General features: G+C 40.4%; 1 protein-coding gene across 7 annotated transcripts in view; it reads left to right on the top strand.

Annotated features, from left to right (window-relative positions):
* The first annotated feature begins 11,592 nt into the window (after positions 1-11,592).
* TEAD1 (TEA domain transcription factor 1) overlaps positions 11,593-18,739 on the top strand; it is a 294,259-nt gene continuing 287,112 nt past the window's right edge. For 3 of the 7 annotated variants that reach the window (XM_023506271.2, XM_031943071.1, XM_023506274.2), the window contains exons 1-2: positions 11,593-11,740; positions 12,861-13,013. The gene's annotated coding sequence lies outside the window, so the exon portion shown is untranslated. The remainder of the gene's footprint in view (positions 11,741-12,860; positions 13,014-18,739) is intronic. The other 4 variants (XM_023506273.2, XM_023506275.2, XM_012552513.3 and 1 more) reach the window with 3 other exon arrangements.

Genomic DNA, 18,739 nt, shown 5'->3' on the forward strand with positions numbered 1-18,739 from the left:
ACTTCTGCAGAATCTCTTCGTTATGGAGACATATTTCAATGTTTGGTCTGTTGGGATTTTTCCTTGTTCTTCTACAATGATATGCTTGACTTTGACCAGATTGAGCTGGTTTTTCCACCTTTAGTTAACTCTTCTGTCAGTTGAGTACTGGATTGTGTGATATGTATATAAACATTTTTATCTATATCTCTGCTTTATTGTTCTTGTGTGCTGTGTTTTGCTCCCCCTTCCAACCTACAATCCCCTGATTTCCTTTAACTCAACAATCATCTCCTGTAGGAGGCCTTTCCATAGTCCTGTTACTGTCATAAGATTACCTTTTATCTACTCGTTTATATATGATATCTCCTTCATTAGAATGTAAGCTTATTCAGAGCAGGCATTGTTTTTGCTTTTTCTTTGTATTCCTAGGGCATAATAACAATGTCCGATGGACAGTAAATACTTAATAAATGTTTTTTGATTGATTATCTTTAATTCTGTTTGTTTTTTAAATTTGAATATTATTCCAAGGAAATGTGCAAAAGTTGTAGCTCTTACAAAGCATACTTCAAGATTATTAGAGATTTTAAATCAACTATTGGAGTAGGAAAGGCTCTCATTTCAAGGCTCATTAAAACCTCCAATGGCCAGTTACAGTGTTATGCTATGTTATATTATAGGAAAATAGGGTAGAAAATGAAAGACAATTCCAAGAATCACTTCTTGGAAGAAATAATTTATGTTAATTTCTTCTCAGAAAATAGGCAAAGAGGTTCAGAGGGATTTGGAAGCTGGATGAGTTGCTATTGATAGCTCTAGTCAGTGTGCCATAAGTTTTTTTTTTTTTAATTGAAAGATCAATTTTTAAAAGCTTGTAACTTTTGCTATAAAAAAAAAACTTTTTTTTTTTTTTGCCACAGGTAAGACAATGATTGGAGTACCGAAAATTGGAAAAAGGTCACTTATAAAAATCACTTTTTCATTTAAGGCCATATCAAAACTATGTCAGAAATCCACATCTTCATCAGAATGTCAAACATCCACCCCCAAATTATTTGAAGGATTTTTTACTTCTAAAGTCTCCATTGAGAAAATGATGAATTATGTTCAACATATTGATGGATTGAGAAATAACATTGTTCTAGAATGACAGAAATCCCTCAAATAGAGCTGGACTACCAAAACACAATCTTGATCTCAGAAGTGGGAAGGGGGTGAGACCTAGTTTTATGGCGAGGGCTAGGGTTATTGAGATAGAGGCCCATTGGTCAGAGAGCTGAAAGAGTGTTCATTGGTTTGTTGATCATGCATTGCAGATGATAGCGAATATTATTTAGAGAAATAATTAATATAAATGTCACATTTCATGAAAGATTAAGAAATTTATCCAATAGATGGAGTTAAACATACTCAGAGGCCCAGGAATTCAACTGAATTAAACATCACTGAAAACCTATGATCTAAGATTAGGTGATGATCAGCTATGATGGACTTGGCTTTTTTCAACAATGTGATGATTCAAAGCAATTGCAATAGACTTGGGATGGAAAGTGCCATCTGCATCCAGAAAGAGAACTCAATGTGAATCAAAGCATAGTATTTTCACCTTTTTAATTGTTATTATTTGCTTGCTTTTTTTTCTTTCTCATAGTTTTTCCCTTCTTATTTTTCTTGCACAACATGACAAATATAGAAATATGTTTAAAAGAATTCCACAAATTTAACCTGTATCAGATTGCTTGCTGTCTTGGGGCAGGAGAAGATAAGGGAGGAAGGGAAAAAATTGGAACACAAAATTGAATAAAAATGAATGAAAACTATCTTTACATGTATTTGGAAAAATAAGATGCTACTGGGAGAAAAAAGAAAGAAAAAAACTTATGCTCTAATTCATATTCAGAGAGAGAATTATGGAGACTGGATGTGGATTGAAGCATACCGTATTCACTCTTTTTTTTTGGTTTCCTTTTCTTCCTCATGGTTTTTCCATTATGATGTTCTGACTTTTTTTTCCCACAATATGATTACTATGGGAATATGTTTAAAATGATTGTATATATATATATATATATATATATATATAAAATAACCTATATGAGATTGTTTGCTGCCTTGGTGAGGGAGGAAGGGAGGGAAGGAGAAACAATTTGGAACTCAAAATATTACAAAAATGAATGTGAAAACTATCTTTGCATGTAATTGGAAAAATAAAATACTATTCAAATTTAAAAAAGAACCTATGGGCTATAACCAAGGCAAGGCTGGGGAAAACATACTATTTGTTAAAGGTATACTTAATAGTCAATACAATTATTATGATTTCATAGTTGAAGAGCTAAGAAACATGTCAAAATCTTGTAAATTTAATATTAAATGGAGTTAAATTAGTGAATATAGCAGAAGGAAGATATATTACATGTTAAAATTTTTTTAAAAATATAAGGCTTGCATGTATGTATGTCAATAAATGTAATGATCTCATTTTGTCCCAAGTCATTTGCACAGCATTGTATAAGTTTCCTGTATTACCATCCTCAAGACTTGAAGGGTCCTTCCTTCAGATTGCTTTAACTCAAGCCTCCAGCTGCTACACAGATCCCCAGAAGGGGCTTCCCCTCCTCTATGAGAGGAACTAAGTAAACCTCTCCCAGGTTCACATATAACCCCAGGGAATACAAACACAGACATACTGGGGAAGTCACCCAGGTAACCAGACTCCCCAGAGCTGCACACTTCTGCCAACAAGAAGCCTCACCTGACACTCTTGATCTTCCTCTTTCTGACACAATCAGATCTATAGCCATAGTTTAAGGGTCAGTTTAGGAAAAACCAGTCTAAAGAAGTGAGCTTCCCCTGCTTTGAACTGACCCATAAAGGCATCCAAAGAATGGTTGGTGCCCCTCTGAAGACAACTGTAGCAGCTGTTTTATTCCTGCCCCCACAGTTCAAGTCCTCTGACTTCCTGCTTGTGGTAACAGGTGGCATTTGGGCGGGGCTCTTGACAGATGGCAATGCAGGGGAAGGGTATTCAATGCATTGGGAAGGACATGGGTAAAGCTGCAAAAAAAAAAAAAAAAAAAAAAGGAGAGACATTTTCAGGAGACAAAGACTTGCCTTAGTTTGGTTGGAATATAAGCACAAGTAGGGGAATATTAAGTAAACAACTTGAACAGGAAGTTGGTTGCAGGTGGTGGAACGTCTTAAAGTTTGGGCTTTACTCCATAGACTTTATGGAGACACTAGAGATTTTTAAGCTGTGTAGAGTTCTTGGTTAGAGTTCTACTTTCAGAAGATTCATTTTTAAAAAGGATGTATGATCCTATGTGATTCCAATATTTTGAACCTGGGGTTACTGGGAGGATTGTATTGCCAATAATAAAAATTGGAATCTTGGGAGGAAGAGCTGACTTGGGAGAAAAAATGATGGATTTAGTTTTGGACACATAGGGTTCGAAGCACTGGAAAATAAATCTTGCCATGGGGAACAGAATGTATTGTAATATCAATTTAGAGCTGAGAAGAACCTTAGAAGTCATTTAGTCCAAGCTTTCTTCTTTAAAAAAAAAAAAATGAAGAAATAAATAATAATAGTGAATACTTAGCTAGCATAAGCACATTAAAGTTTCTAAAAGTGCCTTATGAATATTACCTCATTTCATCTTTACTACAACCTTGGGAAGTAGATGCTATTTTTTATCTCCATTTTACAGATGAGGAAACTTCAATTGACAGAGGCTAAGTGACTTGCCGAGTGTTATATAGCTACTAAGTATCTGAGACTGGATTTAAATTCAAGATTTCCATTTGGTTTTGGATACATTGATTTCAAAATGTTGGCAGAAAATAAGAAATAGAGTTCTGGAGAACCAATGATTCAGGAGAATCATCTGCTTGAATGTAATAACAGAAAATATGGAGGGGGATAAAGTCACCAAGAGAGAGAAAAGAGAAGAACAGACTCTTGGGAAATAAACTGTCTACATGCAGAAAGAGAAGAAAGATTTGGAGTCAGGAAAGACGCAGTCACAGAAGGAACCCAGGAGCCAGAAGAATGCAGAGTCATGAAAGCCAAATAAATAGGACAGGAATTTATCCAGGAGGGAGTGGTCAATAGGGCCAAGTGAAATGGTGACTGAGGAAAGGCTCTTGAACTTGGTGATTTGGTCATTGGTATCCTTGGAGAGAACAGTTTCAGGAAAGAAATGGAAAATAAATGCAAAGTTTCAAGAAGTAAACTCAACCAATCTGTCAATAAACATTTATGAAGCACCTACTATGGGTCAGATATTGTGCTAAATGCTGGGGATACAGAAAAAGGTAAAAAATAGTTCCTGTCCACAAGGAATTCACAACTTAGTGGGGAATAACAACCAAACAATCATGTATAAATAAGTCAAATACAGTATAAATTGGAAATAATCAAGTGAGGGGAGGACCTAAAAGGGGGACTGGGAAAGTCTTTCTGACAAAGGTTGGCTGAGGGGAGGACCTAAAAGGGGGACTGGGAAAGTCTTTCTGACAAAGGTTGGATTTAAGTTCCATGAGCATAGATTATCCTTTCAAAAAGAAATTTGGTGGGGAAAGCAAAGAAAGACAGGAGATGATACCTTGAAGAGAGTGGTAGGTTTGAAGGTTTAAAGAAAGGTGTGTTGTTGATAATGCTGTTGTTGAAAAGATAGTGGAGAAAGTGGAGAGAATAAAGCCAAAGAGGAGAGACTGAACATAACAAAAGAGAGATGATAACTAATGGAGGAAAGTCAGAGAGAATAATGCAGAAAGGAGGGAACGAAGAATACAGAGAAAACTCTATAATCTAAGCTGTATAATAGAAAATGCTATTCAGAATGAGGAAGGTGATTTTCTGGCTGATTCTAGTTGGGTGGACTAGTTATTCAGTCCGTTACCTTCATTTTAGGTAAGATAGTGACAAATTGGAGTTCGTTCAGAGAAGAGCAACGATTGGCAATCATGGGCTATGGATGTTTAGCTGGGAGAAGAGAAAGCCTAGCAGAGAGAGGATAAGATATCTTTCTTTAAGTCCCTGTTATGCAGAATAGGGATTTGACTTATGTTGTTTGGCCTGAGGGTAACACTAGTAGCTATAGCTGGAAATTATGGTGAAACAGATTTTAGCTGGACAAAAGGAAACATTTTAATTAAAAAATATTTATCACACATCTACTATGTATGATACACTTTGCTAAGTAATGGGGATATGAAGAAGAAACAAAACACAGTTTCTTCCTTCAAAATGAGTTTAAAATCTTGTGATGGGAAGAAAACAAATACATAAATACTGTGGGGGAGTTGCTCTTTGATCAACTTCTCAGAGTAGAATGTAATTTCGAAGGAAAAAAAGAATTTATTAAATGTCTACTATATGTGAGGGACTATACTGTTTTTATAAATATTATCTCATATGATCCTTATAACCCTCGAAAGAAGTTATTATCCACATTTTATGATTGAGGATACTGAGGCAGATAGTGGGTAAGTTCAGTCATATAGCTAGAACATTTATGAGTTTTTTTTTCAGATTTTCCTGACACTTGACCAAGCTGATGATCCACTGCAGTCACCTAGGTAGGTATTAACAATACTGCTTTTGCCTTTCTTTGTATCCCCAGCTTTTTTTTTTTTTTTTTTTTTTTTTTTTTTCCACAGTTCCTGGTCCATAGTAAATCATTAATAAAAACTTGTTGACTGCTTGGCTGCAAAACTATCTATAAAGGTGGATCTATTCCCTAATCCTTTCATGATGATGTGAACACCTTTCTCTGATGGAATTGGAGGGAGCAACATTAATGAATAAGCAAAAATTATATATGCTTTTGCAGGTAGAACTAGAAATAGGACTCAGTTTGGGAGAATGAAGCTTCAGAAATACTCTGTGGAGGACACTCCTATAGGATGGGGGAGGAGGAGATTTCTCTCTCCTATTTCTCCTTTGTCCATGGCATCTAGCAGCAGAATGAAAGACATACATCTAGAAAGAGATTGGAGAGTTCAGCAATTAGAGAAACTTCAAGAAAAATTTGAGGGAGCAGAGATACAAACTCTAGACAGACTCAGATTCAAAAATGAGAAAGAAAGCACCTTCAGGGCATGGCAGCAGAAAAGAGAAAGAGTTATGGAAAACAGCAGACTCTGGGAGTGTTGCTGAGAAACTTGCCCAGCAGAGATGCTGCACCTTAGGGTAGCTTTGCCTCAAAGAGAAAAAACACTTCTAGATTCTGTTGTAATTGAGATAGTTGGCAATTGCTTTAGCACATGGGATCCTAGATGTATGTCTCACTGCCATAGAACTGTATTTACTTATTTTTTTTTTGCCCACTCATCCTATAGATACTGTTTTATTGTTGTTTGTTTCATTTTGTTTTTGTTTTTTAGTGGGAGAGTGTAGTACACATTTCTGTATGAAAAGGATGGAAATTGTTTTGTACCTATTCTTCTTATGCTGCTATCTTAGTGAATGCCTTAGCTAATATCTAATCGTGTCTGCTGGCTGATTATTAATAGGAAGCACACAGGAGGGGGCTTGTAAGCTAGAATTTTAGGAGTATTCCCTATAGGATTATCACTAGAACTCATTAAGGAACAAAAGAAAGAAAGAAAGAAAGAAAGAAAGAAAAGAAAGAAAGAAAGAAAGAAAGAAAGAAAGAAAGAAAGAAAGAAAGAAAAAGAAAGAAAGAAAGAAAGAAAGAAAGAGAAAGAGAGAGAGAGAGAGAGAGAGAGAGAGAGAGAGAGAGAGAAAGAAAGAAAAAGAAAGGAAGGAAGGAAAGGAGGGAGGGAGAAAAGGAGGGGAGAGAGGGAGGGAGGAAAGGAAGTAAAGAAGGGAAGAAAGAAGGCAGGAGAGAAGAAAGGAAGAAAAGAAGAGGAAAGAAAAGAGGGATTTAAGAAGGGAAAATTCACTTATAATTGACATGATTATAGATTGCTTGTCAGAAGAGGTGATATTTAGAGGAAAAGGATTTCAACAGTTAAGAGATGTGAGTAGAAGCCATTCCTGATGTGAAAGACAATATATACAGGGGCAAGAAAGGGCAGGATGAGATTGGGGAATGCTGAATAGTCTGATTTTGCTAGAAAGTATCACATAGAAATTATGTATTTGCGATACATAATATCGCAATTTTAGTATATGCGATAGCCAAAAAGGTAAGGGCCAGATTTTTGAGATCCTCGAATACTAGGTTAAGTAATTTGCATTTTTCATAAACAATTAAGAGTCAATGAAAGTTTTTTGAAAAGGAGAGTAACATGATTAGACTTGTGCATTAGAAGATTACTCTTAATTAGAGCTGTCTAAAAATGGAATGGCCTGTTTTGGGGTATGTGAGGAAGTGAGGGAAGAGTTCCTTGTAGGTGATGGTCTCCTGGTACTAAGTTTTAAAGCACTATAGAAATGTGGGTTATCATTATAATGACAGTTATTGTATACTAGGACTACTGTCGAGAGTATCAGTGTTTTGTGTAGAAGATGAATGAGATAATCTCTGAAGTTTTTCTTCATGTTGAAGAATAGGGTTTTATAAATTTGGTTTGTCGTAGTATCATAGATCTATAGCTGAAAGAGATCTTAGAGGTTGTTTAGCCTATACCCTTCTCCTCCCCCATTTTATAAATGAGGAAACTCAGGTGCAGAGATTTAATAACGTGTCTAAAGTCACATGGATATTAAAAAGCAGTGAAGATTTGAACCCAGGACCTCCCAAATCCACCTGTACTCTTTCCATTGAAGGTTGGATTATTTAATTGTTTTCAGGTATTTCTTGACAGTTAGAAAGGGGGAAAACAGTTTGGGCTGTCTTAAAAATTGCTGAAAATGAGCTTCATGATTTAGCTTTTAAATTGGAGCTATGTAATTATAAGGAAAAAACAATTTATTAAGTGCCTACCATATGCCAGGTACTATGCTAAGTGCTTTATAATTATCTCATTTGATCCTCACAACAACCCTGAAAGGTAAATGCTAAGGACACCGAATGAGAAAGAACATCACAGGAGACCCACATTGAAGAGTTAGTCTTACAAAGTGGCATGGTACAGTGGAAAGATCTTTGGGTTTGGAGTTGTGAGAACCCAAGTTCAAATCCTGACTATGTCACATATTACCTGTGGGATTTGGGGCAAGTCACGACTTTGGGACCATAGTTTTCTCATCAGTAAAATGATAGGGTGAGCTAGATGATCTTTAAGGTTCTTTCTGGTTTTGAGTCTATGATCCAAGTAAGAAAGAGGCTACAGTGACCAGGTATTACTCTATATTGTAGTGTACCTGTCTTTGTCTATAAGCAACTTCAAGTCAGAGGGTGAGAATTTTAACACCTAGTCTTGTTCAGGTAATTTCCTCCCCCTTTTTTGAATGATGGAATGAATACAGGGATTGGAGAGGCTGGGGACAGCCTGCTTTTGTCAGGAGAAAGCAAAAACACTCCCCTGCTGGGCAGGACAGAAGAGGAATTTCAGAGCAATCAACACCAGCACTCTAAGAAGGCAGGAATAAATCGAGTCTTGAATAAGTCCTGGGATTGTTCTATAGGTAAGAGAAAAGGTTAGCTAAATGCTGTTTATAAGAGTGAAGTTTAAAGATAAGAGTACTTGTCTGTAGGTGTTCTATTAATTTAAACCTTGTTCTACCTTTAAAAAAACACATACACCTTGTTATAGATTATTTAAAATATGCAGTCAATTTAATATTTTGTTTTCAAAATAGAAATATACATGAATAAGTGGATTATATGCTATGCTCATACTTTTCTCACTTAACTATCTCAATGAAAAGCTAAATGTTGGCCTTGCATACCCATAAATACACATGATTGTTCACCTGGAGCAAACAGGTCATCCAACCAAGTGAAAACATAATGTGTGTAATTCTAACAGGGTCATCTTGCAAACACAAGACAAACCCTTGAACATTCAAAGTTTTAGGAAGAGTGTTGGGAAATACAGGTCTAAAACAATGGTACAATATTAAATCACAATTTATTTTGGCCTCTTTTCTAATCCACAAAATTGGTCTAATGATATCTCTTTTCAAAGACGGTAGTTACTACTCTAAATTAAAATTCATCTCTGACCCTATAGAATTAAACCTTGTTTGTAAACAAAAGACTGATGATTATCAAATGAGAAAGGAAACTGAACTTATTTATAAGTCTGGGGAAATTCCTATCAGGGATATAAAAAAAAAAATTAAATCAGCATTTAAAAAAGTATTTAAACCAAATTTTTTTTTAAATTTAAATTTCCTGAGGATCAATGAGTTTAATATCTGGAAAATTCTTTGAATTATTTACCTGGAAGATTATGTCAATCTGGCAAAGTAACAACAGAACTTGGTACTTACCCTTTCACTAATTCACTTTTAGAGGGCTTCTATATTATTCTCAGTTACTTTGGGTTTCAAGAGACATTCTAGGAACTAGGGAAAACCCCACCCAGGGTGAGCACCTACAACTATTTTCACTTTAATGTCAAATTAAAACTGGGTTGTGAAACCAGGTCTAAGCTTTAGGGGAACTCCTATAAAAGGAGGCCAAGATGTGAAACATTGGCTTATGATTCAGGAGACTCAGTTATATCACTGTTCTGCCACTTAATAACTATGTGACCTTGTCCAAGGTCACCTGAACTTTCTGAGTATTTCTTATATGCCTTCCTCAACTAACAGGGTTGGGGTTGGGGCAGAGGAAGTCTCCACCTGAGGGGATGAAGCTGAAAAGAGTCGTCCTTCATCTGTTGCCAGAGTATTTTTCCTTTTGCCCCTCCCTGATGAAAATATCTCAATTGTTGCTTATTCAATGAAATCCAGACTTTTTATCCTGGGATTTGAGAGCCTCTCTGCCCCTCCGCCACCTCTCTCTCCACTCTGCCTCATCCCCTAGTCCCAAAGGGAGGAAGGTAGGTATTGAAGAGGATGGAGCAAGAATCCTGTACTCAGTAGGAACCCGAGTTCAAATCCAGCCTCAGACACAGTGTGACCCTAGTCACGTAACCTCCCTCAGTTTCCACATATGTAAAATGGGGATTGGTGAGATAATAATTGTAAAGCACTTCACGTAGAGCCTAGCTCATAATAAGTGCTATATAAATTTTAGCTGTATTATTTTCGTAACTATAGACAATTCTATATTTACATGCATTGATTATGCCCATAAATCACCACCAACTCAATATATCTCCATCAGTTGCTTCTAAATGATCAGCTCCTTCTAAAAGTAACCAAGACTGTTATTTTGTTTGAACCTCCTTGCCCATTCTAACTTGTATTCGGAGTAATAGGTGGGCATCTTTCTCTGCTACATACTGCAAACTCCTTGGGGACCGAGCAAAAGTCTTTCATCTCTTTCACACTGTACACAATACGGGCTTAATAAATGCCTGAGGAATAAAGCGAACGAAGAGTTTGCAAGGAGGCAAACTCCCTTTCTCCATATCAGGCTGCTCCGTATGACAGCTTCCAAGGACTGTAGAATTTTAAATCTGTATCATCCTCCGTGCCTAGCACATGGTTCGGAGAGGGAGGGAGAGAGAAAAGAGGGGTTCGCAACTCTAGGTGGACAAACTCTCTCAAGTAAGCAGCTTTCTGTTTCAGGTAGTTAAGTGGCCCAGGATGTGAGAGACTGGACTGAAATCCAGGTCGTCCTGATTTCCAAGATCAGGCCGGCTCTCTACTCGCCAAGCTTTCGTTAACGAGCCCCTTTGCTCAGAAACTTTCAAGCTTGTCCAGGAGTCAAGTTTTATTCCCATTTTGCAGACAGGGAAAAATGAGGTTCAGATGATGGTGGCTCGCAGGTAGCTGGGGGACAGACAAGCCCCGGTCCTCCTCGGCCCCGCCCTGGCTAGGGACAAAGAGGGAGCTCGGGGCTCCGCAGAAAGAGAAAGCCCACCTCCGGCCTCGGGCCCAGGGGCCGCGGGTGCGGGCCGGCTTTGGGGCGCGACCAGAAGCGCAGCGAGGCGCCGCGGCCCTAGAGTGTCTACCCCGGCCCCCCCTCCTCTCCCTCTCTTCTCCTTCCCTTTCTCCTCCTCTTCCCTCTCCTCCTTCCTTTCCCTCCTTTTCCCTCCTTCCAGTCTCCTCCTCCTCTTCCTCCTCCTTCTTCGTCCCTCCTTCCCTTAGCCCCCCCCCCTCGCCGCCCTGGACTTCCCTATGACGTCACCGGCGGCGGCAGGCCCCGCCCCCGGTCCCCGGGCGGCCGGCTGCATGACGTCACCAAGGTCCCACCCCTCCTGAGTGAGTTCGGTCCTCGCGTTCATTTCATTCCTCTTCTCATTCCGAACATTCTTAGCATCGCTCGCGCCGCGCCGCCCGAGCCCAAACAGCCGCCGCGGCCGCCGCCGGCTCGCGGGCACCGCTAAGCACTTTTTCAGACTTGATTAAATCCTGCGGGCAGCTCCGGGCGGCCGGGCCCGGGCAGCCTCTCATGCAGTGAAACCCACAAAAAATAGCCGGCAGGAAAAGACCCCGGCCGCGCAGCCCCGGGGAGGCGGGGGAGCAGGGCAGCGGGAGCCGGGGCGCCGAGCGCAGCGGAGCCGGGCTGGGGCCGGGGTTGGCACGCAGGGGCGGCCGGGCCAGCCGCGAGAGGCGGGGAGGTGGGCGTCCGGGGCCGGGGGCTGGGGCCGGGCCGGACCGGGCCGGGCCGGGGGGGGTGGGAGAGACACCCGAGAGTGAGAGCGGCGCCGGGCGCGCGCGGCCAAGAAGTTTGCAATTGAATTGCAAAAAGCTGGAGGTGTTTTTGCAAAGGTGGAGTGGAAGGTAAGTTTCTGCCAGGGGAGGTGGCGGTGGATGCCGCTTCGCAGAGACCCTTGCACGAGCGTCACCCTCTCTTTCCTTTCTTCCTCCCGAGCTCTGTCTGTCTGCTTTGTGTGTGGCGGGCGGGCGGGCCGGCCGGCGGGCAGCGGGCGCTGGGCGGGGGATGGGGAGGGGGTCTCCTGTTATTTTCCCTCGGCCTCTCTTCTCCCGGCCGCTGACCCCCCCCCTTCTCCTTCTCCTCCCCCTTCCCCTCCCCCGAGCCTGCAGGTGACCCGGGAGCGCGGCTGGGGGGTGGGGGGAAGGCGCGAGACAGGGAAGGTGTAGAGCGTGGTCTGTCCGTCTGTCCGCTGGCTGGGCTGAGCTGAGTTGAGCCGGGGTGTGGGGAGGATCCGGAGCAGAAAAGGCGAGAGAGCGCGAGCCTGGCAAGTTGTTGAAATGGAGTTTTGCTACGGAGTGTGAAGCCGGCGCTGCAACAGGCGGCTGCTCCCGTTCCAGCCCTGCTCCTCCTGTGGCTGCTTTCCCTGACTCAGTGTTTCTCACTCACAGCCTCACACACTCCCTCACTCTCTCTCTCTCTCTCTCTCTCTCTCTCTCTCTCTCTCTCTCTCTCTCTCTCTCTCTCTCTCTCTCTCACACACACACACACACACACACACAGCGCTCTCGCTCTCCCCCTCGCCCCCTCCCTTCTCCATTACACACACACACACACACACAAGCGCGCCACACACGCACAAAACCTTTGACATTTTTCACATTTTTCGCCAAGAAGGAAGAAGTTCGTAGGAGCGAGCCGGAGGCTGGGTAGACGAGCAGCCGCCACAGCCGCCTGCAGCAGCAGCCCCGGCCCGGCCCCGGCCCCAGCCCCGGCGGCGGCAGCAGCAGCCCCGGCCAGCCTGACATGAGCCCGCGCAGCCCCGTGCCCTGAGAGCGCCCGCCTCTGCGGTCCGACAGAGAGAGACAGACAGAGACAGACAGACAGGCAGGCAGGCAGGCAGGCTCGCAGACAGACAGGCAGATCTCGGGCTCCCGGGCTGCTTCTGAGAGTGGCGCTGCTGTTTGGGGGACTTGGGGGGCTTCTAAAAGATGAAAGAAGGCATGTTCTTTTCTACTGCTTTTCTAGAACTGCTGCTGCTGCCGCCGCCGCCGCCGCTGCTTAATTGCACATTCAAGTGGAAAATTTTCGGGAGTCAGCAGAAACATTGTGTCCCAAAAAGACTAAGTCGCAGTTACCACCAAACCCAGGAGGAGATTCTCCCTGGAAAACTTCCCTTCGGTAGGAAACCTAGGGGTTATTTGTTTGTTTACTGACCCAGAAAAGATCCAGAGGAGAAAATCGGAGCGGGTTGTGGTTCCAGCCTTTGTTCGGCTCTGGTAGTCTTGGTTTCCCAAAGTCCTGCCCTGCTTTTTAAAGGGAGTGAGAAGTTAAGAATCTTTTCCCTTTCTTTGCCGGGGTTTTGTTTGCTTTATTTTTCTTGAGGCGGAGCTACATTTTTGTGTAGCAGAAAAACACCGGGGGCTAGCTCGGACCTTTTTAAAAAAACACCGATCCGCGATTTTTATTTCCATTAGTTATTTTCAAAATATGTTTTAAGTTGCATAGTGTTACTGTATAAAAACATTTATGAAACAATGAAATACCAGCCACCACCATTTCTCTGGAGACTTGTTAACTTATTAGAAGCAAGTGGCTGCCTTTGATTTGCAGAAATGAAAATTGACCTCAGTAAGTACTGGAAACTTAGAGACCAGTTACTCTGCCCATACAAAGGCCGGCCATGCATTTAAAAACAAAAACAAAACTACCTTGGGAGGAAGAAGCCCAAAATTACGAGGGGAGCTAGTCCAGCCTTTTCAGATCTCGTGGCATTTTTTTTAAATTAAAAAAGTGCTACAGGTTGGAAATACAGCCTGTTGCACAGAAACTGCAGTATCTCCTATTCTCCAGTTCAGGTTAACCACATGACTTTTCTTTTTTTCCTCTTCCTGATTTTTTTTTTTTTTTTTTTTGAACTGCGGGCTAGTTGCCGTTTCAGGGGTGCTGAGTGCAGGTGGTTACCTGAATAAACAAGGATTACAGTTCTGTGCTGAATAAGTACATCTTAGACAGGATGTTTTGACATTCTACAGTATGGCAGAATGTATAAATCTATACATAGCCTGAAATAATATTGTATGGAAATATTCAATTGAAAGACTGAGCAGCATTTTTATAACGATGTGTTAAAATAATAATTGATAGTCACATTCAGATTATTATTTTTTTCCGGTGATTCTTAGATTTAAAATGGCTCCCTGTAGGATTTATGTAGCATATTGGCACTTCTAGAAATAGCTAGGGAATACCCTCATTAGATCTTTGGGCAGTATTAATAACAAGGAATAACTCTCTTAAAAAATGGCTACTAAGTAGGCAGCTTGGGTATGAAATCCCTTTCTTGCAGAAGGAAATGCTAGGACTAATTAAAAAGTGACTCCTGAACACTTAAGTGGGATGATTAGTCTTTGAAAATGGAGTAATTTTGAGGGGAGAGACTTGATTTTTTTTTTTTTTTTAAATCTGTGTATCTCCAGGAGTTTTCTTAGGTTTTCTTTTCATGTAAAGCTGTATCAATTATTGGTTGTATTGTGATAAATAAATGATTGAGAAATTAAGTGCCAGAGGAATAATTATTATTTCTTGATAGTATGTGAATACCCAGACCCAAGTCATTTTTATTATAAGAGCTCTATTTTGACCAATAATTTCAATGGAAAACCAGAATATTTTGTTTTTAGGCTTGTTTCTATCCTTTTAATTGTAAAAGCAACCGGAACAACGGGAATATAGGGGAAAGCTTTGTGCTTAATTTTTGACCACTGTGTGTGATGCTCTCTCTATAAAGTCCTTGAAACTGAGTGCCAACTACACAAGAACATTTGAGGAAAGATGATGATTTTTATGTTTTTGAGCACCTTAAAGAAAAAAAAAAATCCTCACATCTGCTTAATGAAATTTAACCTCAAGTTGCCAGGGGGAAATGCTCACTTCGTTGTGAAAGACTTAAAAGTGAATTTTAAATTTGAGAGGATGAATTCTGTTATGTGAGAGCTTTTTGCCAGGAGAACAGTTGGCTAGAAAAGAGGTGTTGGTCTGGGGAGAGGTTAAGGAGGATACTGGATTCAATTTAGAGATTTTATTCTCCTTTCACTGACAGGATGATGTAACTTACTTGTAGGTAGTCTCATTTTGAAGATTCTGAATGAATATTTCTTAGTCTTTCCTCCCTGCCCCCCCCCCCTTTTTAAAAAAAGAAGTTGAGGGATAGTAAGAAAAAATATTTTTTGAACTTTTTAACCCTATGTGTCAGTTTTACAAAAACTGCTTTTTGATAGTACAGAGCAGCTGCAAATAGAAGGGGGGAAAACACACAATCCTCTTTAATGTAACAATTGTGGATGAGATTTTGAAAGTAGGAGAGAATTGTAGTTTATAACAGCAAAGATGATATTGTAGTCATATGTTTTCAGAAGAGATAATTCAAACCAGTTGTTAAATTTAGACCCCCAAATGTAAAGATTTTTAAAAATCTTATTGAATGTAAGTGTCATACCTTCAAAGTTTGCTCCCTTTAGAGATTACATGCTTCTTTATATATTTGAATGTGTCAGGGTAACATCATCTATCCTGATTGCTTTTCATCTCCGTCTTAACCGTTAGGTTAATTATACTGCCTTTAAGTGGAAATTGGAATGTAGTTGATCTAGGTAGGTTTGTACAAATATATGAGAGTGGTAATAACCACTTTCATTGTAGAATGTCTGTAAGTCATCTTTAGCTCGAAATTTTTTGGACCTAGTCTTGGGCCAGATTAGCAGAAAGAAAAAAATCAGCAAGAAGGAAAAGATTTGCAGAGAACTCATATCAGTTCCTGGTAAATCTTGGAGAGCTTCACCCCCAGGAGAGCAGGGAAGTTGGAGCCCCGACTTTGTCTAAAAATATGCAGTGTATTGTCTCCAGCTAACTCTTGTTCACCACATGCAGTTTATTTAATAGAAGTGGTTGCTTTCATTGGGCATATCATGGTATTCTGAAAGCAGTATTATAAATGGATTCACTTTTTGACAAGCTCAGTCTTATTCGGGAGACTTAAAAAGTGCCTGTGTTGAATGACCGATAAGAGGAATTGAGGATGGCTTATAAGTTGAGTTGGAGTTCATGAAACCAATGTAGTATTTCAATTATAGCTCAGGCTTCCTTTGAACCTACATTAATACCATATTTTCATTTTGAGTTTTCATAAAGTTGATAAAACCAAGTGACCCATTTGAACCTTTCCCTTTATTGTGACCTCATCATTTATGGGTTTTTTTTGGGGGGGGGGGTGAGCGTAAAATTAGCCAATTTAGTCCCCATTCTTTACTATGTCATTTTTTTTCCAACTTAATATATGGATTGTAACAACGAATTTCTTGTTCTTTAAATCCTTTGATTTTTTTAAACCATACGCTAAATTTTAGAACATAAACTCCCATTTTATTTTGGTTGTCAGAATCTGGATTAACTCTTGAGACCTCTCATGAGAATCACCAATGTTTTGATGATGAAGCACCATCTCTGTCCAGTAGTACCTGAATTCAGAGTTAAAGCTCATAGATTTCTTCAGATTCTTTTGGACTTTGTCCCACTAACGAGATTAGTTGCTTCTGATCATTAAAAAGAAATGCTTCTTGGGAGAGTAACTTTCGATCTCAGGATGGGGCTTCTCTTTGTTCTCTGTATTCTAATTTGGGGTGGGGTTGGGGGAGGGTGGGTACTGCAGCAATGCCTTGGACCGGCCGGGAAACTTTGCAAACTGTGGCAGATTGTTTCTTTGGATTGGTTAAGGCCACAGGGCCCTTCAGGATTTGCCGGAGTCTCGGCAAGGGCATCCATCACTTCTCACTTAGCCTTTGTCTCTCTTTTTTATCCTGGCTTATCCTGGCTCTGGCTTGTTCTCCTATTCCTGCCCTTCTCCAGATGCTGGCTGCGATTTTTGTTTTGCTAGATCTTCGTCCATAGTTTTAGTTAGAATGGCTTCATCCTGAGCCGAGGAATGAATTTCAAAGCAGAAAGGGAGAGCTAGCTAGCCTTATTCATTGTGATTTAGAATCACAATCGGTAGCCTCCAGCAGGAATTGGGATTGTCGGTAGGTATTTGACAAAGTTTAGACTTTTGTGTAAAGTGACTTAAACATTGTTGACTGAGTGTAAAACACTGTCAGGACTGTTGTTTTTACAGAGATATAAACTGAAAAACTGCTGCTAATGGTGGGAAATGTTAATTATGTGAGAACATATTGAACTTATATTCTCTGGCATGAACTTTTTAAAATGCATCAACTGCTGCTTTTTTTTTTTTTTTTTTTTTTTTTTTTTTTTTATAGGCACAGCTTTCTAATTATCATAATTCAGTACAGCTCTGCCTTTGGATGAAATTCAAGTGCAATCTCAACTTAACATGAAAGGAGAATTTTTTTTTTTTTAACTGAGAATGTTCACAAAAATTGGAAAAACTCATCAGAGACTATAGTTCTACTTAGATGGGGGTAACTGGGAAAAATAGTATATGTGCCTTTCTGTGTCCCCCACCACTGAGGCTGAGAATAGATGGGTGTGGAATTTTCTCATCTCCCATCATGCATCCCAGCACAATTTTTTTTTTCTTTAGAATGCCACAGGCTGATGAACTCAATATTGCAAAGCAGTATTCTTTCTTTTTGCCATTCCTGAAATAGTAAATTAAATAAATAGATTAGCATATTCTTACCATCTGTTAATATTCTTTGAAAAAAGGGTAAGGAACAAAAGTCTAGGAAATCCTGTTGGATTCACTTGATAAAACCATATGTTATCTTTGATACCCACTCCTGCATGTAGAAGTTGGCTTTGTCTACTGTTCTTCACACCTTACTCTTATGGCATTTGACTAAGTCAGTTGTAGTTCTTTTCAGATGTTTCTCCGGTGATACTTTTTTCCTACTTTATTTAAACTTGGAATATATATATACACACACACATATACACTGAAGCCCTAAAATTTCTCTCCAAACATTCACTCTTAAGGGGACTCAGATTTTAAGTTTCCAGAAAGGACAGCTTGACTTTTAACTCTACACCCATAAGGCATCACAGAAATGCAAAGAAAATCCGAGGAAACAAAATGACTTCATTTGCTCTGGCTTAGAGCACCAAATTCACTTCCCTGGTGGTGAAATAAAAGGAGCCAAGTGTTTTAAATAGCCACTCCCCAAGGCCCGCCCCACCCACCCGCCTGCCTGCCTTCCCCAGTGTTTGGAGAAAAGCTCATTGTCTGCTTCGGAGCTGCCTCCTGTAAACCTCCCCCACCAGGCAGCTCCATTTCTGAAGTTGACATCTGGTTTACTCTTTGTTCACCTGATCCACACAGAGTCCACATATCCACACTATGTCTGTGTGGATGGTGTGTTTTGAAAAGGAGAAGGGCAGGGAGTGGGCCGGGAGTATCAAAGGGGAGGTCAGATCCTAAGTAAAATGCAAATTTAGGCATTGGACTGGAACTATCAAATTGGGCTTTCTGGCCGAGACTTGTGTGATGGCCTTTTGTTGTGGAAGCAACAGGCAGAAGTTGTTTGTGGCTCCATATGGCTAGGATGTGCTTCAGATAAGCTATCTGCTGATTGAGCTTATCACCAGGGTTTTTTGATATGGGCCCCTTTGGAGAAAGCCCATCCATCACTCATTCCTACTTTGGGATTCCCAGACTCTGGAGAGCAGCCTTTTCCTGTGGGCAATTGTTTTCCCCCTCCTCTCTTCCTTTTAAATTCAAGGACAACAGCAGTGAGTTTTCTAATGAGCTAGCTTACACTTTTAGTCCCAGGAGAGACTGAGGCAATGTCAAGTCCATCTGAGAGCACCCTCTTCCTAAAAGATTCACTTGATATAACCTAGTATACAATTCTTTTGAACAAATGAAAAATTCCTCTGAAACAAAGCCTTTTAAT

Source organism: Sarcophilus harrisii, chromosome 6, assembly GCF_902635505.1.
Source record: "Sarcophilus harrisii chromosome 6, mSarHar1.11, whole genome shotgun sequence".
NCBI classification, from domain to species: Eukaryota; Metazoa; Chordata; class Mammalia; order Dasyuromorphia; family Dasyuridae; genus Sarcophilus; species Sarcophilus harrisii.